This window comes from Anas platyrhynchos, chromosome 2 (assembly GCF_047663525.1).
Source record: "Anas platyrhynchos isolate ZD024472 breed Pekin duck chromosome 2, IASCAAS_PekinDuck_T2T, whole genome shotgun sequence".
Classification (NCBI taxonomy): domain Eukaryota; kingdom Metazoa; phylum Chordata; class Aves; order Anseriformes; family Anatidae; genus Anas; species Anas platyrhynchos.
The window spans coordinates 9839043-9865265 of record NC_092588.1 but is presented as its reverse complement, the minus strand read 5'-3'; the positions used below and the strand labels follow the sequence as shown (position 1 = coordinate 9865265).

Sequence of the window (26223 nt, the reverse complement as noted above, 5' to 3'; positions counted from 1 at the left end):
TTCAATTTTGAATAGTCTGATTTATTTATAATCCAGATGACAAGTTTCTACTTTAACTGACTACTTGTTTGGTATACAAATAGGATACGAAACTTCCCTTTCTTCAGCAGAGTTTATTTAATCAGTGGATATTGCTTCCAGCTGTGTGACAGTGACTTTCCATGGGTCTAGGTTTCCCTGTGAAACAGAAAAACAGTGAAGAGAAAGAGAGAGAGAGAGAGAGAGAAAGAAAAAGAAAGAGATTGGTCAAGCTACATAGAGCCTTCAATTTCTTCTATGATATACCAAATGAAAGAACTTGATTACTCTGTTCTGGGTATGCAACATTGACTTAAAAATATTAGTAGTGCTGGTAATGGTACTGCTAATTTGAAGTGTGGACAATAAGTAACTCCCGTATAATGATGATGATGATGATGATGATGATAATAATAATAATAATAATAATAATAATAATAATAATAATAATAATAATAATAATAAACCCTCCCCAATAAAAAGGACATTAACTAATATGAACTGCCAATTTTGGAAAAGGAATTTGGTTTTCGTATAATCTGATTCAGTCTTCTGAAGGAGAAGTCACTGAGGGAAGAACATTAGCTTGAAAAACATTAGCTCCAAATTTGTTGTCACTTAACTAATCTTTCCTTATCTTCTATTTAACAGAAGAAATTCCTCTCCCAGTTGGAAATGTGAATTTTTTTCTTAAAAATCCTCCTTACAGAGGAGATTCTGAAAGCTTAAATTCCACTGAGTGTTTTGTCTTGCTAATGACTTCAGAGAACAATTGGATGCCCAACTGTGCATCTTTGTACTTCAGCTGTTTTGGGACTGATTTGTCCACAGGGAGAAAGTAGACAGCTACAATTATGTCTGAGGGAATCTACCCCTCAAAGCATGGCAGGGACATGAGCAGTGCTGCTCTAACAAACTGTGTTTTATCTGCAAAAGGCAATAGCTGAAGAATGGAGTTAACAATGAGATGAAAGGTTTTCTCTGAAGTCATTAAAATGTAAGGAAATGGTGATGGTCATGAATTGTTATATAAAATGGGCATGGGGTGGGAGGCAGAAGTATTAATGGGTTGCTGGCACCCAAGTTATAATGTAGTTGAGCTCGTGGACTGATAGGGATTTTATTCATTTTCAGAGTACATTTATATTTTGATGATCAGGTGATGTCTCTCAGTGTTTTCAAGTACTTCATACCACCTTAACCAACCATACAGCTGTAACTGTACATACCTGTTAGGCCTTTGAAAACATAAACCAGCTTAATCAAACTATGTGTGTTCAGTGTTCACATATGTATCTGTAAATATATGTTTCTATTGATTTCTTCAGTAAAAAAAAAGAAAAAAAAAAAAAAGGAAAAAATAAAGGACATTGCTGGTAGCTAATCTTTGTGAAGATGTAAAGGTACACAGAACAAATAGGGAAGGTGGTTAGGTTCGCACAAACACTGGGTACCCATGTCTTACTTGGAACCTATCCCCCTGAGACTTCTTGTATTGATGTGTTATCTTAAATGGTGAGTGTAAGAGACAGGACCCTGCACTGGATGGATTACTGGGGGGCAGGGGCAACAGGAAATTAAGACTAGTAGGACTGCTTTGTTTTCCTCAGATTCAGGGAAAATGCTGGAGCAGTGTCCTTAAGGCCCTGAGCGCATTGATGTACTAACAGGATTAATTCCATTCATCCATTTTGCAGTCCACCATTTTAAATCTGATCTCCAAACACATGGACTATCTATGGTAATTTTTAAACTTCCTTGATGCATTGACAACCAGAAGCAAAATCCCCAGGCTGTATATTCTTTCCAACAGAGCAGATGCAGAAATGGCTAAATTTTGATAGCAGCAGTTGAGATACATCACAGCCATTGGTGATTTTACTATTACTTGCTAATTTTCTACTATCAAAGTATGGAATACATTCATTTTCCTTAAGACTCTACTTAGCTGCAGGCTAACAAAGTTGTTGAATACAGAGAACATTTACTATTGTGACTTGAAATAAGATTAGTGATGCAGGACATTTATTTTAATTTCTTCCAGGTGGCATAAAGTCTCAGCTATTCTTTTTTCCTCTCTAATTTAAGAGGAGTTTGCAGTTAAGGATTTAAAGGCCTAATTAAGCTGCATGTCAAAAACAACAAAATACCAACACAAGTGATTCCTCCTGACAAAACAGCCTTTCAGTCTGGGCTTCACAGCCTCATCTAAGCATCAAATGGCAGGTCTTTTGAGGAGCAGTTTGTCTTAAAAACAGTGGGTCACTGACAACTCTAGCCCTTCAACATAGCACCAATCTGCTGCTGCACACACAGTTTCAGTGATAGTATGTATAACTAATAAAAATCTAATAAAATACTGTGAAACTTTTCATTGGTAGGTATGCTGTCACACACTCTGTATGAGAGATACAATCAAGGGTTTTGAAAATAGTGTGTGGAATGCCTGGATAATAGCTGTGGCAACTGCTTGAACTGAACCATTAAGAAGTTCTATGCATTTTTTTTTTTTTTCTTAATCTGTCTTCAGAAACTTGTTATTTGGAGATGGGGAGAAAATGATGTTTTTCTAACTCTGGAGGGCTTTTCATGTTGGTGACCTTCCCAAGTGACCAGAGAATATGTTATAAACTGTCTGGTAGATAATCTGGACAGACATGTGTTAAGTGTAAACAAAAGAGACAGGTGTGAGTAGTCATAACACTCAGGCTGAAGCATTGAAAATGTAATATTTTCCAAGAACATAAAATGCCTCACAAAACAATGACTGCATTGGAAACATATTGAAATGATTTATATATACATGGAATTTTAATAAGAGAGACATTTGAATATGAGATTAATAATATATGATTGGGCCTGGGAATGTGCTCTGTCAAGCTTGTGTATGATGGTATAGTGAACAAGGGAATGGAGGGAGTGTCATCCAGAGCATTTTCTCCAGGGACACATGGCTGGAGTTAGGTGACAGCTCTGTAGTTATGTTGAAGAAAGCACTGGGTATGAGATCTGATTCCACAACTTCACACAAGCTAAGCAGAGAATCACAGGCAGGCAAGTAGTGCAATAGTCTTAACCTAAAGCTTTTGCACCATAGTAATTTAATTCTTTCATTTGAACTGGGCCTTAAACACTACTATTCGGAATATACAAAACATTCTTTTCTCAGGGTGTGGAATAAGTAAAGTTTTTAATTGACGATTATCTTACACTTCTTGACACTCAGTGGGCTGCAGAGATATAGATAAATGAAAACCAAATGTTAGAATTCATGGGTTTTGAAACTTTTTTTTTCTTCCCCTCACAATTTCTATAAATTAATGTAACTGTCTGAAGAACGCTTTCAATATCTAATGAAATGAATACTGGAAAGTTTGTCTTGTCCTAAAGAAGCCTACCAACTCATGCAAACAAAAGGTTCTAGTCCTTGCTTAATTACAGATCATTGGTAAAACTAGCAGTTTCTTCAATATTTATGTATCTATATTCATATATTTTTTTTGTATCTTTTTATTTATTTTTTCTAAGGCATCAGTGTATATAGCAGACGTCTTTTTGTGTCTTCCTTAATGACACACATCAAGAGCCGTATTGCTCATTTCATTCAGAGCAATTAGCATTCATTATTTACCTTCTTAATGGAATGCTCTGGTAACTGCTGTGAAAAATAAAGATGTTATTCATCATTTACAAAGGCACAAGCCCAAATCCTATGTTTTGCTTAGCAACTTACTAGTTTACTTTCTGTGAAGAATAGGAGGGTGAAAAGGAAGTAAAAGATGGAGAATCACAAAATTAAAAAATCACAGAATGGTTGAGGTTGGAAGGGACTTCTGATGATCATCTAATCCAATCCCCCTGCCAAGCAGGATAACCTAGAGAACATTATGCAGGATGGCATCCAGGTGGGTTTTGAATATCTCCAGAGAAGGAGACTCCACAACCTTACTGGGCAACCTTTTCCAGTGCTCTGTCACCCTCACAGTAAAGAGTGCCCTCACATTCAGCCAGAACTTCCTGTGTTTCAGTTTTTAACCATTGACTCTTGTCTGTCCCTGGGCACAACCAAAAGGAATCTGGTTCCATCCTCTTGACACCCTCCCTTCAGATATTCATGAGATCTCCCCTTAGTATTTCCTTTTCCAGGATAAACAGGCCCAACTCTCTGTCTGTCCTAGTACACCAGGTGCTCCAGTCCTCTAATCATCCTCTGGACTCTCTCCAATAGTTCCATGTACCTCTTATCCCAAAGTGCAGGAAGATGTTGATACAAGCATTAAATAAAAACATGTGTAAAGTCAAAGAATATTATGAATATTGCTCTGAGTAAAATGAGTAAAATTCCAAAAGTTTGCTTTTATGGAATGCAGATTTTTGCTCTACAGAAGTCTCTCTCTCTCTCTCTCTCTCAAAAAAAAAAAAAAAAAAAAAAAAAAAAAAGTAAAAAGTGTCAATTTTATTTAGGAATATCCAGAATAATCCAGAATATCCACTAAGCTAGTATTTATACAAAAGAAAAATATATTGACAATCAGTGGTAATGAAATATGGCTGAATTCTTGTATTGGGTATGTAATATGTAGAAATGTCAAATTAGGTTTACAAAAGGTTTTCACAGGTTTCCAAAAAGTGCTGGAATATATTTTCTTACATAGTATAGTAAGGAACATAGAACTGAATAAATCTGGATAGGAATCACAAGTAATAGTCAAGCAGTAAATGGGTTACTATCAAGCTCCACAGCTGCAAAGTTATTAGGTGTCTGAGGCTGAAGCACATCACAGAAGTAATTGTATCTAATCAAATACCTTTGTGGGAACTTGTGTGCTAAACTATTCTATCAAAATAAAGCTTGTAGAAACAGTTTCTTGACACCTCAAGTAATTGTTAACTCTGGAAGACAAACTATGGTGTTCTTGATTTGACCCTTACTTGATAATACAAGAGTAAATTTAAATATAAATTTAAAATAATAATAATAATAAAGTACTAAACATTAAGGGAAACAGAATATGATAATTCAATACCTTTTAAGGAATGGTGATACCAAAATTAGGTAAAAGGTTCAACCTGCCTTTTTGCTTCTAAATTAGGGTCAATTGCATCATTTGAAATACAGAGCAGCACAAGAAGGATTTGTACTCCTATCCTTAGAACACTGAAGTACTAGGTGAGTACAGGGAGAATTGTGTTTACTTTTATATTCCATTTTATTCATAGAAGAAAATAACATTGGCTTTTTGTGCCTACTGGATATTTAATCCCAGTGACTCTTCTCACATGCTAGGATCAGTATATTTTTCTCGCCACATTGTTTTTCACATGTTGAATATTTCACTTATTAATCAAGAGGTGATAACTGCTAAAACCAGTATTTTTTTTTTTCCTTTTGTATCAGTTTCCTACTCTTCAACACTGACCTTCTCTGAGATTTTTGTATGAGTCATTAAGAAGAAACTGTAAGGCCTACTTTCCAGTGAAAAAAAGAAAACCATTTAGAATTAAACGCCTATGTCTTTCCTTCAGACATATCCCTCTATATTTCTTAATACAGGATTTTCAGAACTGGTAAATACCAGTCAAATCAGGGGCAGACATAGTTCATTACTACAAAAAACTTACTCACTTTTGTCCAGTGCTAGTTTTTAAATCATGTTTATGTTTTATTCTCCTCTGTCTTTCTTATTTATCTTAGTTTAATTTATATTAGCTTCTTCAGTTTCCTTTACTCTAAAGGACCAAGTTCTGGAAAATGCTGGATTGAGTTCAGGCCTGGGGATGCACTTCCTTTTGTGCATGTATTTGTTCTTATGACATTAGTTCCATGATCCAGAAATGCTTTGGCTGTCATAATTAATTTCTTCAAAAAGCAAGGCATGAGTTTTCCGCTCTCCTGTGATATCAGCAACTTAATTTTCTAAAAAAATGCAAATATCTTAAAACAAGCATTCTAGAGGGAAACTGAGGAGATGTCTTTCTTTGCTATAAACTCTTGGTGTCATCTTTGTTGTCTTCTCTCACTCCTTGTCTTACACAAATGGCTCCTTGCAGAGCTTCAGTTGACATCTTAGAAATTCAGAAATTATTTTGCACGGTTCTGTGGAATAAGGCTTACACATGAGCCATGTTATTTAAAATATGTTCTTATTATATTGCTTTGGCTGTTGTTCAAACATTTCTGTTCATGAGCACAAGAAGTGCTTTATCAAATTCTCTTCTGTTTGAAGCACTAACATGACTTAGACAGGTATGATAGCTCAGTGCATAATGCTGATAGGAAATCTACTCTGTTTTAGAATACCTTTGATTCTTATCAAGGTGTCAGCTATGACCATTCAAAAATAAGAGAACAGGAACTGAGCTGGTTATAAATAAAGAGTATATTCCTCATAGGTCCTTTAAATTTTGTCTTAGTTGCTCCATAAATGTATAGATATATACATTTATATATATATGTATATATATTTGTAGAAATACTATATGTGTATATATTCTATATATAATTTATTTTAGGCAAACAGAACATACTGAACTGTAGATGACAGGCTAACTTTTGACTGGGGAGAAAGTGTTACAGATTTAATGCCATGAGTGAGAACCTAAAATTGCTGGATTTTGTTTTGTAATTATACTGAATAATCCTTTTTTGTGATCTAGGCCAAGACAAAGATAGGTACTTACAGCCATAGTTGATTACATAACAGAGTATAACCTGTATTATGACTATGGCACTAATGATACAGATCCTACCTAGGCTTTTAAAAATCAGTAGGAAAAATGAGTTTGTGATACACTAATAGATGAACAGGAAACTTCTAAATCAGTGCCTTCCACCACTGAGAGGACTTTTTTACAAAGAGGTCAAATGTTCATGTGGACTTTTCAATCAGTTTGTAACAAGCATCTGATGAGATGGAAAGTATTGGTTGATAGTCAGCTGAATATGAGCCAGCAGTGTGCTCAGGTGGCCAAGAAGGCCAACAGAATCCCAACAGAAGCAGAAGAAACTGTGTGGCCAGCAGGACTAGGGAAGTGATTGACCCCCTGTACTTGGCTCTGGTGAGGCTGCACCTCAAGTACTGTGTTCAGTTTTGGGCCCCTCGCTACAAGACGGACATCAAGGTGCTCAAGAGAGTCCAAAGAAGGGCAATGAAGCTGGTGAGGGGTCTGGAGAAAAAGTCTTACGAGGAGCAGCTGAGGGAGCTGGGCTTGTTCAGCCTGGAGAAGAGGAGGCTCAGGGGCGACCTTATTGCACTCTATAAATACCTTAAAGGAGGCTGTAGGGTTGTGGGGGTTGGTCTATTCTCCCACGTGCCTGGTGACAGGACAAGGGGGAATGGGCTAAAGTTGCACCAGGGGAGGTTTAGGTTGGATATTAGGAAGAATTTATTTACCAAAAGTGTTGTTAGGCGTTGGAATGGGCTACCCAGGGAAGTGGTTGAGTCACCATCCCTGGAAGTCTTTAAAAGACGTTTAGATGTAGGGGTTAGTGATATGGTTTAGTGGAGGACTTATTAGTGTTAAGTCAGAGTTTGGACTAGATGATCTTGGAGGTCTCTTCCAACCTAGATGATTCTGTGATTCTGTGTGAAAGAAACAAGTAGTAACTACTTGTGAAAGAGGGAGTTTTCTGGGTTTTTACAGACTTTATCTGGAGTGCAGCTCCATCCAATTTGATAGTTATGTCTAGGTAGGCTTACCTGCTTTTATACTAGATTTCTTGTATTTCAAAATTTGGACATTGTTATCAGCACCACAGTGGTTTGCACAAGAATCTAAGGAATGATGGGATGATTGCTGAAAATGTGAGAAAGCCCACATTTATGGCCCTGTCTCCCAGAAAGCTTGTTCAAAAGTATACCCATAAGATTATTTATTCTTCAGTGCTTGCCACTATGAAAAAAAAAATAAAATAAGATATATATATAAGTCAATACTGTGTATGTGAACTCCAAAACTTCTGACAAGTATAGTCAAAATGAGATAAAGTCAAAATTTAATGTTATTGGATTTGACCATCACTTCAGCTTTGTTGTGGAAATTTCAGGGTCCTGGATTCTGTCCAAAAATCAGGGAAGGAACAAAAACACCCATTTGTAGCATTATCCCTTGTCTTTCTCCTCACTGAGTGTTCTGGGAGTGATGCAGGCCTGAAAGGACAGTCATTTTCTGAGGCTTCATTTTTTTTGGAAAGTCATACTGTTTTCTCTGCAAAGTGACACAAATCAAGTCAGTGTGCAAATTCCACGCTATACTGTGAAGCTATGTAATAACAATTTATCACATAATAAACATTCTATAAATAGCACTTTTAATGGATTACACCTGTGGGGAAGATGTTACAGAAGTCACAGGAGTTGCCATGGAGTTCTTGCATGTGTCCTCTTTTCTGAAGATTTCCTTCATATCCTTGTATCTGAAAACTTTGCTAACTTCATAGAAGTTGGTCTTGCAGTTGCTGATCTTCATTCACAGCACAGAAAGTCTCCCTGGGGAACAGGTAGAGATTTCAAACAGCAACATAGCTCACATTCTCAAACACTAAGACTGAGACTTTGATCAGCTTTTTAAGAGCTTTCAGAAGCATTTTTTCCTCATTACCACCTCAGTTTTATGAATTACATAGTTGTATTTCAGAAAAATATTCAAGTACATGAAGAATCTATTGCTGTTATTCAAAATATAAGTGATTGTTTTATGTGACTCTCTTTCTTTTATTATTTTTATTATTATTTTTATTTTTATTAGCAAAACTTCATTGGTTAGGTATTCATGGGAAATAAGGTCCAGGAGGGAGTGAACCAAATTCCAAGCTAATTTCTTCAATTGGTGTCACACATTCTTGCCCAAGCTTGATGTATACGTATGTTCTCCCATCGTGGAAGGAAATAATATGTTTAATATATGTGCTGGTGTTACTCATTTTGATTCATCTCACAGTGCAGGAAGTCTTCTCCGGGAAGAGGTAGATATTTCAAATTACGATGAGAGCTCGCATATTCTCAACCACAATCTGATCATCTGGAGGTGAGAACAGTCAGTATCTCACTGAGAAAGAACATCTCTCAGATTATCTCATACATGATTTCATGAAGGGAGAGGGGAGGGTTGAGCTGATAAGAGTCTTACAGCTTTTGCAAAACTTCATCTGAAATGCCTTGCCATCAGTCTGTCTAGAAACAATTTCTGAAGAATCAGTAATCCTGAAGAAAGTTGAAAACTGACCTTCTCTTTAGGCTACACTAGAAACAAGTGTCTCAAAAAGAAAACAGGTTTTCAAATGCCAAGAAAACAGGGAACTGTGAACTATATGAGACATGATAGTTTAAGAGATTAAACTTCTTAAAGGCTAAAAGTTTTGAGAACTAGATGAAAGATAAAGAAATCCTACTTCTTTAGGAGAGAGGAGTGAAAGTTGGTTTGAAATTAGAGATCATATTCCAAGCTATATTTTATTTAATCTAACTGAAATTCAAGCCTCAAGCTGTTTCAGTTATAATTCAGATAATTTTATGGAGAAGTTATTCATGGTCATCGGGGTTTTTTCTCTAGACTCCACTCATCTCTAGACCCATTCACACATTCACTCACCATTTCCTGTTAGTTCTCCATATATAGAGGTTATTGACATATACAACATACAGGGAAGTCCATTTTATCACATATGGCCATAAGAAGGACTGCCATAGCAGAGGGCTGCTTCTATGCATCAACTCATGACAGCTAACCAATTAGGGAAAAAAACACTGTTTTTACATTCAGGAATTATTTCTTGTAGGAAAAATCCTCATATTGATGAACAAGTAGACAAAACCTTTACCAAACAAACAAACGTACATACATAAGGAATCAGAAACAGCTTGCAAAAAGGAAATGCTAGCTTAGCAAATAAATTGCAGGCCTGAAGCTTAGAGGAACAGGACTTGCCAATGGTGAAACATCTGCTGACTTTCATAATCAGCACAGAGTGTGGTAGCTAAGGAAGTCAGAATACTGAGATATGTGAGCTTGTCACCAAATGAATGTTCTACTATAAACATGCTCTAATGTTAGCAAGCTTATTCACATTCTTTTGTCTCATGTACAGTCCAAGATCATAGAGTCATAGAATGGCTTGAGTTAGAAGGGACCTTAAAGGTAATACACTTCCACTCCCCCTGCCATGGGCAAGGACGCCACCCACTAGATCAGGTTGGCCAAGGCCCCATCCAGCTGGGGGCTACACCTACAGGGATGCGGCATACACAACTTCTCTGGGCAGCCTGTGCCAGTGCCTCACCACCCCCTGAGTGAAGAATTTCCTCCTAACGTCTAATCTAAATCTTCGTTCTTTTATTTTAAAACCATTCCCTCTTGTTCTATCATTGGCTGCCCAAGCAAAAAATTGTTCTCCATCTTTTTTATGAGCCCCTTTTAAGTACTGAATAGCTGCAATGAGGTCCCCCCAGAGTCTTCTCTTCTGTAGGCTGAACATCCCCAGCTCTCTCAGCCTGTCTCCATAGGAAAGGTGCTCCAGCCCTCTCATCTGGACCCACTCTAACAGCCCCACATCCTTCTTGTGCTGGGGACCCTAGACCTGGACACAGTACTCCAAATGGTGCCTCACAAGGGCAGAGCAGAGGGGGACAATAACCTCCCTCAACCATCTGGAGCCCTGTTTTGATACAGCCCAGGATGAAGCTGGCCTTCTGGGCTGCAAGCACACACTGCTGACCCATGTCAAGCTTTTTGTCCACCAGAACCCCCAAGTCTTTCTCTGCTGGGCTGCCCTCAGTGAGTTCTTCTCACAGTCTGTAGTCATGTCTGGGATTACCCCAACTCAGGTGCAGCACCTTGCACCCGGACATCTTGAATCTTGTTAGGTTCACTTGGGTCCACTTCTCAAGCTTGTCCAGATCCCTTTGGATGGCATCCCTTCCTTCTGTTGCATCAAATATACCACTCAGTTTAGTGTCATCAGCAAACTTGCTGAAGGTGCACACAATCCCACTGCCTATGTCATTGATAAAGATATTAAACAGTAGCAAAGACACTTTATTACTTTCTCATAAATTCTAATGGGTTAAAAAAAAAAAATAAAATCTTATATTATTTCATGTTTACTCATTCACTTTTAAGATCTTTCAATGAGGACAGTAATATGGAAAAGATAGCAGAAAGACCTGTAAACACTTTAGCATGTGATCTTTTTAAGAGACATAATCCTCAATGCTTTACATCCCTGTAATAGTAAAAGTAAAGATCTTCTGGAGTGTGAAATTTTAGGAAGATAACTGGGAGATCTCCAGATTTAACCTGCTCATGTAGCCCAATTTCTGCTAGATCTCCAGTTTAAAGCCCTGCTCTCATCTCCTTGCTTTTCCCCAGAGGATTTCTGTTACTCTCCAGAGGATGCAACTTGATGGCATTTTCCCTCACTCTGTAAGTAGTGAAGAGTATTTTTATTGCCTTAGGAATTCCTTTATGTCTTCTTTCAGTACTGGGTGCAGAATTTTTGTGCAGCATTCAAAGTAACCTCTATCATAGAATCATAACATGGTTTGTATTGGAAGGGACCCTTAAGGACCATCTGCATCCAAACCCCTTGCCTATCTCCCATTACACCAGATATGAGACATTAATAGGAAAAGACAGCTTCTTTGTGTTGGACAGGGTTGGATGCTTAATGCTGTGATCTGCGCCATAAAACAGAAGAGGTAGTCCCTCCACTAAGATGTACTAAGACCCTTGACTAAGGTCAGATGTTGTTTTCTTCAGGACTCACAAGTGGCCATTTCTGGGAATATTGAAAAAGCTTTTCTGTGAATTCACACAGGTGATGAAGTATCTGTCCCTAGTTCATTTTAAAATCCTCTTCACAGGTAACAGAGTACTGTTAGGTAATTTTGACTTTCTTGGTGTTATTTGAAACAGCGTCTGTGATCTCAAAGGATCTCAAAGTGTTCTGTAGTCATGGACAGATAAGTCTATTTGCTTTTGAAGAACTACATTGATGCAGCCAGCAGACTAAAAGACAATGACTAAAGCCTTATTCTTTCATCCTCCAGCTGCTAGGAAATTTTGCTTACTTTGATAAGTGATCATAGATTTTTCTGACTGGGTCCATGGAGATATAATTTGAAATTACAACAAAGTGCATTGACAATTAAAGGACATTGATCTCTTTTGGAGTCAGGTGCTGTTTCCTTAATTGAATACTTCTGCTTCATTTTAAATGGACACATTTTGTATATTTAATATTCCGAAGTCCTGGGTCTATATTTACTTTCAAGTGTCCCTTTAAGCTAAAATGAAGATAAAAATTATAGAGGTGTTTACATGGAAAAAAAATATATTTGTGGTTGAGTTTTGGTTCTGTTTTTGTTTTGAGGAAATTGGGAAACAAAATAACATTTTTTAATGTGAATCAAGACTTTTCTTTCTTCTTTATATTTTTAGCTTGTTTAATCAAATATCTTTTTACTGAATTTTAATTTTGTGTTTTTTAGTGGTTGAAGTATGGAAAAAGTTTTGAAAACTAGAAAATATGAAAAAATAATCCTTAGTTGAAACAAAATCTAGTAAACAAACAAAAAGAAAAACAAGTAAAACAGAACATAAATATATATATATATATATATTTTTTTTTTCCAGCTAGCTAAAAATAACACGTTTTTTGGCAGAGTTGATTGGCTACTGCAGTACCAGCACTTTGAATTTGCATTTCTTCTTTAAAATTCTTGCTACATTTTTCTATTGTGAGAGATCCAACACACATACTTCTGTAGCTCCAACTTCTTGTGGCTCCAACACAACTTACATTTTTACTGTTCATAATCAGCGCCTTTTACAAGTAACATCTACTGAGTCATTACCATAGGTCTGTTTTAGAAAATGTATTATTTTACATGTCTCACAGAAAGAAAACAGGCCAAAATACATAACTGTGAACTGTTATGGCCAGAATTTGGTCATCATTAGAATGAATCATTTCCTTTTCAGTTTTTCTTATTCATCTACCATTCTGACAGTCTGAGACCTTGTACCTGGTCTGCAATATGAACCTCTGCCTTTCTGATTCATTCCAAAATTGGTATTTCACAGTCATCTGCAGGCAGTTTCCAGAGCCAAGCCTCTTTCACACATGTTCACACTACCTTATTCATTTCACACATCCTCTGAGCCACAACTTCAGTTTATCAGGCTTAATGCTTTTGACCTCACTTTCATTATCTTGAAAGCTGAAGACCTCACCCACATCTCAGGCCCAGTCTCATTTTGCTTTCTTCATTGTACATTCATAATAACTTGCCTTTGACTCTTCTCAGTGTTGGCTGAATAAAACAGTAATACCACAATGATATAAAAGTACAGCCAATCATAATGGTCTATTACTTGGTAAAGAGCTATGTGGGCATTTTGCAGTAGCTCAGGCTGATATAAAAACTTCTAGAAGGAACCATATCTTATATGGTAAGAGAATTATGAGATAGCTGTGTTTCATCTCAGTGCCCAGCACTGTTGTTCTCCAAGTAAACATTTTACTTTTCCTTGCTTCCAGTCCACAACCAAAATAGGAGAGACTTGTCTAAAATTAACTAAAGAGGCTCTTTCATCTTAAGAACATTTAGATTTGGTATTTCAAGTAAATGCTTTTAAAAGAGTCATTTTGTTTTACAGCAGCAGTCTCTTGGAATTTCTGGGCTGTATGCCCTTGGCCAGATCCACATGAGGTCTTCATAAGTGGGAAATGATCTTTATCTCCATTTATCTCTTTTTTTCCCCCTCTAATTTTAAAATACATTGGCTAGAGAATTGCATTTTGGACTGTGTGACATATCTTCTTGAGGGTTTCTGTGTCTATTAATAGGTAGGACTTGAACATGTGCTCCCACATCATGCCTTGTTGTGGGGAAAAAAATGGATGGATATAAAGTAGAAAAATGAAAATTTTAGCATCAGTTCATTTCAGGTTTGAATGTGTACTTTTCAAAACCTCTTTCCAAATGACAACAAGTTCTGTTTCCTTAGAAAACCACAGTGTTTCTTGCCATGAAGAATTCAGAAAGACAGTCTCTGTAAATGCAACTGTACATGCTTTTTAAAATTAATTTCCTTGAGAAAGGAAAAACTGCAAGGCTTATTTAAGATACTTGATAGCCTGATTCTTGTACCAATAAAGGCAATAGTAAGCACTGTCTTGAACCCCATGGAAGAAGGATCAGGTTCCCAGATAGCTGCACAAATATTTATCAGGTTAGGAGGAGCCTGGTAACACCCTCCAAAATAAAGATTGTAATATAGCCTTCATTTATAACTTCCTGTTCTCACATGTTAATAACTTCCTCATGCATTAGTCTTTCTGGCAATTCTCCGTGTTTGGTTTCTGCCTGAAGGTGATGTGTGTATTTGGAACAAATTCATACCACACTTTTAACTAGGCAAACATCCAAAATGGCAGAGATTTGTGGCTTGGTCTAGAGGTAACTGTCCTTGAGGACTAGCACCTTCTCCTGTATGATGAAAAAATTAGAATTGCCAAAGTTCTGAAGTGATTCCAACGTCACCTTTGAGCCAGAGCTGAAGCTTTTTGGAAGTGATTTAATGATGTCACATCACAGTATTATTGCTTTTTTATGTCTGAAGAAAACAGTCTATTTAGAGTCTAGTTAAGTCTTCTTAGGGGTCAAGAAGTGGAAGTAGAATACACTCTTTTATGTGCCTACAGGAAGGAGAGAGGAAGAAGGTACAAATGGCTTCTAGAAAAGTTTCTTTCCTTTACTTACATGAAATAGTATACATTTCTTTTTGTATTTGGGAGAGTTAGCCATAGAGACTCTTTCTTCAAGTACTGAGTGGCGTTTAAAATACGCCACTCATAGACCAACCAATTAAAATCTGTTGAGCACTTTGAAAAGATATAAGGCTTTGTGTCCAGTTCTGAAAGGTTCTGAACTTCTTTAGCAGAAATAAATGAAGACAAAGGTTCTTGTTTCTCCTTTGTTTCTTACAGACACTAATGTGAAAGCTGTAAGTACACAGATATAAGGGGTAAGCAGAATATATTATTTCCCCCCTCATTATTTCTGTTTTTCCCACAGCAGGAGTCCTGACTTCAAAAAATTCCTCTCATATATTTTTTTTTGTCACTTCAGAAGTAAACTACCACATCTCTGTGTATGATAACAATTCTAAAATGGAATGCATGGCATTTCCTTGCTCCCATGCAGGAATCAGGGCAGGATATTGAATCAAACATTCTGAATCTGCAAAGCTCTCCCTTTTCCCTTATTCATGTGATCTGAGCTCTCCTACCCATGTAGTGTCCAGAATACAGCTAGACACTAAGAGACAAAGCACAAAAAGACTGTTTTTTTTGTTGTTGTTTTTGTTTGTTTTGTTTTGTTTTGTAAGTCTGTTGGTTGATTCTTTCCAGTTTTTAACCCTGTAAATAAAGGTACCAAATGGCACAAATAGAACAGTATTATTCAGGAAAAGTCATGTTTGCAGTTTGTAGCTATGGCAGATAATTCTGGATAACAGGAGGGCCTTATGCTTAGTAGGGGGTGCACAGGTGTGTCTGCACTGTACATAAGGACAGATATGAGCTCTTTCCAAAATGGCAGGATATCAGTCAGTCCTAATCCAAATGTTGTGTGACCCTGCTATCTGAATGTTATGTCAGAGTAAATACACCCTGCTGTTGTGTATAGCTTGTTAGCTTAGAATCATTAGTTTGCCAACACTGGTATGCAGCTTTTGGTTGCTTCAGAGGGCAGGCAGATATCAGCTTGTAACATATCCCACCAGCATACCCTGAATGTACCCAGTGAGATATTTACTGAGTTTATTTTCTTATTTCAGCACCAGAGAGGATTTCAACTGATAACTGAAGACTTCCATTATGATCTTTTATCTAGAGGGGTTGGGTGTTTGATAGAGGGCCTGACGTCATTTTTAACCCAGCCTCCTTTCCAGGGAAGCTAGAGCTGGATCTGCAGCATAAAGGATATGACTTGAGAAAACCACCTAAGCAGTATATTTCAGTTTCTTTGAACTTTAGATGACCAGATGGAATTTGGAGTGCAACAAGGTGTCTAATTATCTCCTTTGATGGCTGCCTAAGAAGGACTCCTTGCTGAATGGGATGAGTGATTTAGTAGATGAATGACCCATGTCTTGGTGTTTTATTTGGCTCAGTCTTCACAAACAAGGTTTCCCAGGCCTCTGCTTAGTGAGAAACTTCAAGGAGAAAAATAGATACCAACAAGTGGAGGAGAGAAGGTCAGGGATTACTTCTGAGAACTTGACCAGTACCAGCTCATGGGCTCAAACAAGTTGTATCCATGGTGATAAAAGAAACGTCCAATGACTTTGCAAAGCCTTGCTTACCATCTTTGAAAAGGTTGTGGAGCTCAGAGAGAACCTTTATAACTGGAGAAAGGATAATGTTGCACCCATTGTAAAATGAGGCAAAAGGTCAGCCTGGGGAATGACAGGACAGTCAGCCTCTCTTTGGACCCTGGAAAGATAATGGAATAAGTCCTTTTGAAACATGTTTTTGGCCTCATGAAGGAGGTGACTGTGAACAGTCAAGATAGATTTTCCAAGTGCGTTTTCCATTGCTAACCAACTTGATTGCCTTCCATGATAACGTGACTGGGTTTGCAGATAAGGGAAGAGGAGCAGTTGAATGTCATTTACCTCTTAGCAAGGCTATAGACATTGTGTCCCAAAATTTTTCTGTCTAAGTTAGGATGTTACAGACCACACTGGTAGACAGTCAGAAGTAGTTACATGATCAAACTCCAAGGGTAGTGACTCACGGGTCCAGCCCTATACATCAAACTCAAATATATGTATTTATAATATTGCACATAAAACAGAGCAGAATGTTCTTCTAAATGTTTGCTTGCATTGTTCTTGGTAGGACAGGGTCCAGTTCTCTTATGGGGCCTGAAAGAATTTCTCTGAAATAATTTTATGCAGTTGATTTCTTGAATCATGCAAATACAAAGTCAGTATTATACTGCTAGTTGAGAAGTGACATGTGGGGCCACCGTGGAAATGGTTAAAAACTGCTATCTCTTACTTCTTCCTGAAATTAAGCTTTCTTTAATGAATTTTGGAATATGTCTGCAGGGTTTCATCATTCTGACCTATAATAGATGAATAATACTTTATAGTAGTCCATCTGTTTTATTCATCTCTGTAATACACACTACAAGCTTTCCTGAACTAATTCTTCTCTGGGTTAAAGCATCTGTTTCTGTAACACTACATGTGATTCTCAAACTCAATTCCTACTTCACCTAAGATCACTAAGCTTGTCTTCACTTCATGTGGTTTTTTGTTGAAGACGCACCTCCACAAAGTTGAAAATTAGCTTGAACATTAGGTGAATCATACACTTGAAAGTGCATTCTCTCTTCTGAGTATATAAGAAGCAAAACAATCAGATAAGATTAAAAGTCTCCAATGTAGATATCCATATTTGATCAAATTATCACCTCTAGTCAAATTAAGGCACATTGAAGGGAGCAGAGAAACATATGGCTCATATCAACAAAAGCAGTGCAAACTTGCAGAAGAAATACAAAGTCTAAACTTATTTTACAATTTACATTTAACTGTTCAAAGAACTCTTCACTATACTTACTATACTTAGCTTTTTGACAAAAGAGCAATTACTGAAGCTTCATTCCCAAATAGGTACTAAAAGACTATAATCAAGTCATCACTCAACATTTTTTTTTATTAAAACAAATAAATTCAGTTCCTGAATATTTCTGTGAAGTTTTTTATTATTATTATTATTATTATAATCCTTTAATCATTTCAGTGGCACTTCTCTGAATCCTGTCCAATTTAGCAACCTGGAGCCAGAACATTATGCATGATCTTTTTGATTTGTTCTTCTTCTTCTTCTTTTTTTTTTTATATTTTTTTTTCATCACAAAACCTCTTGGATCTGTTCCCACCAAATGCTGATATCAATCTGTGTGTTTGTAGCATGCTCTTCTTATGCCTGGGTGGAAGAGTGTTAACATGAGCTCAGTGTTTGGCTGCCTGCCTGGGCTGACATGAACTTTCCCCTGCAATCACCACTTGCAGTGTCAGGGTTTGAGGCAGACATAGTCTGAATGGAGGAGGTTGAAGAAGACGCAACTGCAGCTGTGTCTGTCACACCAGCTAGAGATAAAGTAGTGTTTCTGTCTCACTCATAAAATGGTAAAAGAATGGTAATGAGGGAGCTGTCTGCAGTCCTCCTTCTATACAGACAAACCTGAACAACATACTGATGCATTAATAGTGTAAAGATTCTTAATCTATATCAGTTATGGTCAGAACACATTATTAAGTCACCTAGACTATCCTCCTTCCAGTCACAGGCTCTTACTTTTCATCTGCTTATTCTCATAATTATCCCAAAGTGGCAAAATGCATTTAGAAAAGCACTCCAGCCTGGATCTAATTGCTACTTAAGTTAGGAGCCCAGTCCCTGTAGGTTTCATCTGTATTCAATGGAAAAGTCTGAACTTTCTCTAATGTGTGACCCTCCAAAGGGAAGAAGTGAATCACCCTCAGGAGAGACTTAGCATGATAGACTCCAAATTTGGCCATCTCAGATAAATCCTTACAATAAGGCAAGGTCATTCTGGGCTTTCATCCTGATCTGGAGATACAAGGAGTTTTTTCCTTTGAATCCTTACCCAATGGCTGACATTTTGTTTTCTTTCTAAAGCATCCCATCTTGGGTTTTCAGTCTTGAATTCCCATTGCATCTTTCTTCAGTAGATCAGAGAATCCTTCATAACTAGCATTTTATTCCTATGAAAGAAGCAGATTCACTACAGGATGGAGAAGACCAGATTTAAGGAGGATGCAGCCTTCTATTATTAAGTGCTAGTCTGCCAAGTACAATCTCATACAGGTGACTAGGAACTCTGCAAACTCTGGCATTTACTGTCTTGAAATTATTAGGTACTATAAAAGTGTACCACTGCCATCCACAAATAACTTCTGAATGTTACTTCGGAAACTGGAGAGAATACATCCTGTGACCAGAAACTGATGAAAACAAGAGAGTGTGGTCACTACTGCCTGTTGTGGTGCTTAGGGGACATGTGAACTTAGCAGTGAACTTAGTAGTGTGAACTTAGTAGTGGTGAATTTAGGCTGATGGTTGGACTTGATGAGCTTAATGGTCTTTTCAACCTAAATGATTCTATGATTCTACCCCTTTTGAGGTTAAGAAGTCTCTACTTTCATGCTACATGCCTAAGTGTTCAAACCAACATACTGCTCTTGGCCTCCCTTTTCTGTCCCTCTCTTTGTATCACATTGCCCCAAGCTGAAAAGTTAGCTTCCCAAACTTTGGGAAGATCTGATAAGTTCCTACTATTTTTATTGTTGTTAAGAAATAAAACCAACCTCAAGGTAACTTTCAGTTCGTAGCAGAGTCAGGCTGAGCCAAGATGAATAAAGATGTCTCTTGAGATTAGACCTGACCATCAATTTAAATTAACTCTATGGTGTTTCCTCAGGGGCTCACAAGAAATGGTAACAGAGTCAAAACATTACTTCTTACTTTCCACAGTATTTCTTAAGCTTTTGGTCCATCCTGCCTCAACTCCAGAGACAACTAGCATGTCTCTGGAGTTGCAACTATAATTAACAAAAATTTTCTTGATTCTCAAGTGCCATCCTATAATGCTTGAAATGTCTGATGTTCTGTTTGCAAGTCCCCACAGCCACTGAAAACCAAGAGCAGTGTCTCACAAACTCTGGTCTCCAGTAGCTCAGGCAAGTATGCACTAGGGACATCTGAGAAGCCATTTTATGCATATTCCTAATGACCTCCTGCCTGAGTGCACAGTCATTAACATGACTCTGTCACTCACCAGCTGCTACTTTGAGCAGCCCCTGAATGAAAGGGTCAGCTGCACATGATCAAGTCAGCTGAGTCAGTGATCCTTAATCTACCGTTCTATTGAAATGTAACTCTGATGCACATCCACTGACCAGAAGAGCCCACCCTGAACAGGTGCTGGGTGGCTCAGCCAGACAAACCCCTCTTGGAATGAGCACAGAGATGTGCCTGTGAATACAGATACTTGGAACTCTTCAGAATAAATAGAAGTTTTTGTGAGATCAGGGGTGTGCAACATACGCCAGTTCTCCATAGACTAGAAACAATGCAAAGGAAGATGGAAAATAGACATCCAGTTCAAAAGACATCCAGTGTAGCTTAATTTTGGTCCATACTCCAACAGACAGTTTTGGCATTTCATCCTTAACAATACACAAAACCAAAAAGATGAAGATTTCAATAGAGGAAAAGAGTATATTAATAGTGCCCTCAGCTGTAGACAGTATTTTTACTCTAATGTCTACCTCAAGCCCTCAGGAGTCTGCATCATGTCCACCTCTGTAATACAGAAAATGAATTTCTTTTGAGTGAAGTATATCCATATCTATCTTTTCCCAGGATGGTATCCTTTTCTCTAAACTAGAGGGACATGGATTTGATGGATGGACCACTCAGTGGGTAAGGAATTGCCTGGATGGTCGCACTCAAAGAGCTGCAGTCAACTGCTCAGTGTCCAAGTGGAGATCAGTAATGAGTGGTGTTCTGTAGGGGCTGGTATTGGGACCACTAGAAGTAGGCATTTAAAGGTACACTTCCAAACCGTAGTTCCAAAATGGTAACACTCTTTCACTATAAATGGACCTCAGAGGTTTTTCTGAGAAATATCCATGCAGTGGTGAATGATCTGATTAGAAGGGAATGATAGTTGGAGTAGTCTATTGATAAGCAGAGAACTTGTAGATTAATTATGTACCATCTTCCAAGAGAGTGATAAATTCAGAAGAAAAGTGATACTTGTTCAGGCTGGTTAATTCTGAAATTGTTTTAGTGCTTGTTCAAATGCTAGCATCTATTACATAACTGGGGAAAACAAACAAACAAAACAAAAACAGGAAGAAAAAAAAAAAAAAGCTCTTCAGTAATCTTGTTTTCTATAGTCAGAAAACACTAATCTATATGTCTGACTATATTCTGTCAGCTAAGATCTCCGATAAATCCAGTGGATTTGTTTGCCATTCCTTCATCTTCATAAACAATAAAACATAAGAAAGATTTTTATTTATTTATTTTTTATTTATTTTTTCAGTCTTCCCACCATAGATATGTACAAAATCTTCAGGCCCCTACAGGGATGAGTTTTATTCAACAAATCATTTTAGGACACAAGCAATATTTAAACATCATTAAGTGTACAGATTCTGAGATGAGCCTTTTGACAGAAATGGTTAGCCTAGGGATGCAACTAGTCTTTGGATGGCTTGTGCTTTGCTATACAAACACAGAGCTGTACCTCCCTACATATCCTGTAATATTGTCATCTTCCCACACAAGTTTTCACCTTCCACTCTTTTACCTGTTAATTCTTTTGGCAACTGGAAATCATGCATATCTTATTTAAGGTAACATCTTGTTGTATTTTTAAATGGAGGAAGAGTGTACCTCCTTCACCATCACTGTCTGTCAGTATGTTTCCACAGATGTGAAGCATTTCAGGGTGTTTTTTCTGAACCTATCAGGAAGACAGAGAGATGCCATGGTGGCTTTAAGCCATTGTTGTTCTAGGACCATCTGGAGGCAGTTACAATTTGCTGCCCTTTCTACAAACAGTCCAACCAAGCATCAATATAGTACTAAAATGGGCCCATCGCTTCCCTATCCTGCCCCCTTACTGAGATTTTCAAAGATGTCCTACTTAAGGCAGTTTCATATTTATTTTCTGTAGGATACATGCTGAGACAATCTTCACCATAGCTGATAAAGACATTGGGAATTGCTTTATGCCACTTTCACATAGCATAAATAAGATGGAACATGTTAGACTAAGAAGTAAGAGTCCTTATCCTTTGTCTTTTGCCCTTCACCAGTCAACACTGGAGTTTCTGATCTATCAGTATGATATAGCTCACCAGAAATATGCATCCAGGCTGACTGCCAGTTGAAAAAAAAAAAAAAAGAAAAAAAGTTTAAAAATGCAGTGCATACAAAATTTAGTTTGATATAGTATCTAGAGATGAGTCAGTTTTATGCATGGTTTTATGCATGTGTGAAGTAAGTAAGAATACTGGTTTCTCAGAAGAAAGACGATCAAGAGGGAAGCAAACAAAAATTTTGAAAAGGTGGCACAAGGCTGAAAAAGAAAGGCATGGAAAAAAGTTGTGTCAGAAGTAGTAAAGAGCTAAAAGGGAATAAAGGAATGTAAGAAAGAAAGTGAGAGTCATGTGGGGCGACAAATGAAAGATTTAGGGTAAGTTAAGTACACTGACTCTGGCCCAATTTCTTTGCTTTGGGGAAGGCACAAACAGGGCTCCAAAGTCTGGTGAATTTGCCTTTCTTTATCCCCTCAGTATTCCCCTCTGCATTCCCCCAAATCTATTGATGTGTACAATTTGCTACTGTGATGCAACATAAAAGCAATATATACGGTAGGAAGTGTTTGCAAGATTAGGCCTTTTAATGGTAATGCCTTCAGAGCACAGATTAGTTTCTCAACTGGTATAAACTGAGAGAATTCCATTGAATCCCTATGGTCTTTAGACTAGAATTAAGTATCAAGCACATTAGCGACTGAATAATGACAGAAGAATCTCCTTTTTAACTTCTGGAGGCCCTACCTGGGTCTTTGAACACAACCTTTTTGTCTCTTTAGAAATTTAAACCCTGTTTTTTCCATTCTTATATCCACTGGAATTTGCAAGATATCTACTTTGTAGTTTGGACAAAGCTTGAAGATTTCACCAAAATCAGTGTGAATCAAACCACACAGGAATATTTGTAAAGAACATCTTGGACCCTTTGAAAACATATTCAATTCTCAGAAGCGCTAATGCATTCCACATTTGGTCATTAAACACTAATTGGTAACATGCTGTGGATGTGTTCACTCTCTGACCAGTCAGTATTTCCTAGGTCACAGCATTGCAAGACCTCAGTGCCCTCACATGACCCGCCCTTTTGAACTTTTAATCCTTCAACTCGTCAGAGAGCATTAGTAGCTCAAGCCATTTTGGAAACTACAGGCATATTTTTCCCCGTCTCTTTCAAAGTTTGCTTGGTTTGCCCTCTATCTTTCACTCCCACTCCCCTCCTCACTGGTGATGTCAGGATGTCTTTTGGGAGACTAATTGAAGACTTCAAAGTGCATAGTAGATTATTATGAAACTATTGTCCTTGGTAAATGTCACAGGACTCATGTTTTATTATATTTTTAAATTTTTTTCCATTATACTGCCATTTCCCTGAGAAATTATGACCTTGTCTCTATCAGTTTAACCAAGTTGATTTTATATATGGCAAATGTGTGTGTGTGCAAAAAAGAAAGGACAAAGGGAAGCCACCAAATAGCTTTCTATTAAAACAGTGCTAGTACTGGTCCCTCCTAGAGTCTGTTAAGGAGTTTAATGGCTGTGATAAAGGAAGAAATGAGGAAACATATTATGCCAACATTGAAGTCTCAAGTGGTGTCTCTGACTCCAGTGGACACAGGGCAATAGATCATGATTGCTGTCAGGTATCTTATTTAAAATAAATTTAATTTGACGGTTCTCATCAATAACATGTTTAGGATTTTCCTCTCCACCAGTGTGTTTCCTCCCCCTCATTCTCTCTGAATTTCTCCGCCTTAACTTTGGACAAATTTAAGCCACTTTGCCATTAAGACACTCATGGATTAAGCATCAGTATAGAATACTTATAAAATATATCTTAGCCTTCACAGTAGCTCAGAGGATGAGGATGGGTCACAGAATGTTTTTCAAACAATAGTTCCTACAACATTTTTAAGGAGTCCACCAGAAATAGTTTAAAAACATCCAGACCTTTACCAGCAGACATACATATGGGATACCAAAGTATGCACCAAACTTGGAGAATGTGGGAGCTTGTGGAACAGACAGTGGCTAGTACTTTCATTGAAGTAGGGACCCAGAGCCTTTTTCTCTATGGGTAAATGAACCAGTACCAGGAAATTTTCCCAGGCATAAGACTGTCTACACATTGACATAGTTAGACCAGTACTGGGCACATTTAATTTACTGGTACGGATTTAGCCAGAATACTTGAGCTCTGTATGTGTGATCTTAACAAGCAGGCTGATTTCTTATTTAAGAAAAGAACATACTTAACAGTCATCAGTCTTTCTTTCCCGATGAAGTATTTTAGTGGTTGTGTTTTGTTTTGTTTTGTTTTGTTTTACAATCTGACCAGTGGTATTTATGAGCTGAGATCAATGATACTGATCTTTATGATTTTATTTTTAACTACTGCTCCTGCATTAGCACCCATGTATACCATATGTATTTGTTATCTTTTCCTCCTGATCAGGAAGGGCAGTGTCTATCCTTTCCTCCAAGGATTTCTCCTCTTGCCTTTGCCACTCCCACGTGTCACTGGCAGTATGTTAAGCCATTAGAGTCATGTTCTTGGCAACATCCCCACTTTTCAAAGCTTCATTCCCAATTCCCACGTAAGGGCTGACAGAGTTTGGTGACCTTTTGCATCAACACTTGTTTACTAAAATTAGATTTTAGTTTCCTGGCATACAACCAGACAGATTATACTCCTTAACCTGTCATCCATGTAAGGCAGGCAGCCCCATAAATTGATGATGATGCAGGGAAAGAAACTTCATGAAAAGTAAAAAGACCTCAAGAGGGAAAAAAAAAAAAAAAAGATGTCCTAGCAGTTTATACACATCTATCTACAATGTGTATACAGATGCACATATGATACTAAGTGATGGTGTCAGCCACAAAAGGTTGGTAGGTTAGATGCGGGTCAGATAAGCATCTAGCTATTTAGATGTGTATTGAAAGTTCATTTGAATTTAGTATTCATGTAAGTCACTAGTAAAACTCACATAAAATTAAACATTCCATGGCTACTCCAAATCTTTAAACTGGAGACAATGTTCCAAGTACCCAAATTTCCTTAGAAAGACCATGACTTCTTGTAGAAAGTGAATAAAATAAAATAAAATAAAATAAAATAAAATAAAATAAAATAAAATAAAATAAAATAAAATAAAATAAAATAAAATAAAATAAATAAAAAGAGGATTAGGAGAAGAAAGGAAAACCTTCAGTATGATATTCTGAGGAATAAGACTGCTCCAAAGAGAAAAGCTGCTTAATATTTCCCTGTTAATGAGCCCAGAGAAATGACCTGAAAAGAGTGCATTCTTCTTAAACTGAGAATTTTATTACACCCGGATTTATCTTATGGTAAGAATTATGTTTCCATGATGCTTACCAGTGTATTAGAACATGGGAGGCAATCATTCTTCTACAAACTTTATGGTCTGGCTCACTCTGAGATCCAACAAGCTGATATATAGCTAGCAGAAAACAATCAGAAGATTGACAGGAAGTTTTGGTAATTTGGGACTAGCTATATGCAGTGAGGTGTTTTTTTTTTCTTTACCTATGAAACATTTAGTTAAGAGAACCTAGGTTACCAATCTTTTTTGAATCAAGATGTCGTTCAGCTTCCTTTGGAGCTCATGGTCTATATAAACTAGTGGGTCTCTAAGATCTCTCTTTTCTCAGTGCTCACATCTGACATTAAACTTGATGCTGCGCATTGCTGCCCTTAATGAGGGATTTGTTTGTCAGTGCTTCAGCATCTCTACTGCTACCATCTCTGGAAAAGCCAGGCACCGCTCTATTGGCTTCTACACATCACTCTTCCTTTAGGTCAGCATTTCTGAGAGTTGATTGAAAATGTGTGTTAACTATATTCCTCCTTGCTGGACTACGTATAGAACACTTCCATGAAATGATATTTAAGACCACCTTGGATATCTGAAAGGAAACAACTAGACTATGTTTTAGCTGGCTGTAAACCAGCAGAAATGACGGGATAGTAATACTATCTCTCTTACTTGACAGTCTAGGTCATGCATTTACCTGAGAGACGGTGTTAGGAAGTACATGCAGAGGGGAGGTGGGGACCATGATGTCCTTCCAGCAGGGTAGTGTGTCTGATTCAGCCATGACGTACGAGCAGCACAGTTCCACTGTCTTCTCCAACACACAATACCTCAGAGCAGAACATTGCTTGTGTGACTGCTTCACTTGGCCAAACGGCCCACATTCTTTCCTATGTGATGGTGGGGAAAGCAGAGTGTAGACCTTCAA

The 26223-nt window shown here is 37.5% G+C and overlaps 1 long non-coding RNA gene across 1 annotated transcript; it reads right to left on the bottom strand.

Annotated features, from left to right (window-relative positions):
• LOC140001810 (uncharacterized) lies at positions 1-26223 on the bottom strand. The gene is made up of 3 exons (XR_011807338.1): positions 25993-26223; positions 8344-8507; positions 1-177 (listed from the first exon to the last, which is right to left on the bottom strand). It is a non-coding gene; the product is annotated as an uncharacterized lncRNA (long non-coding RNA).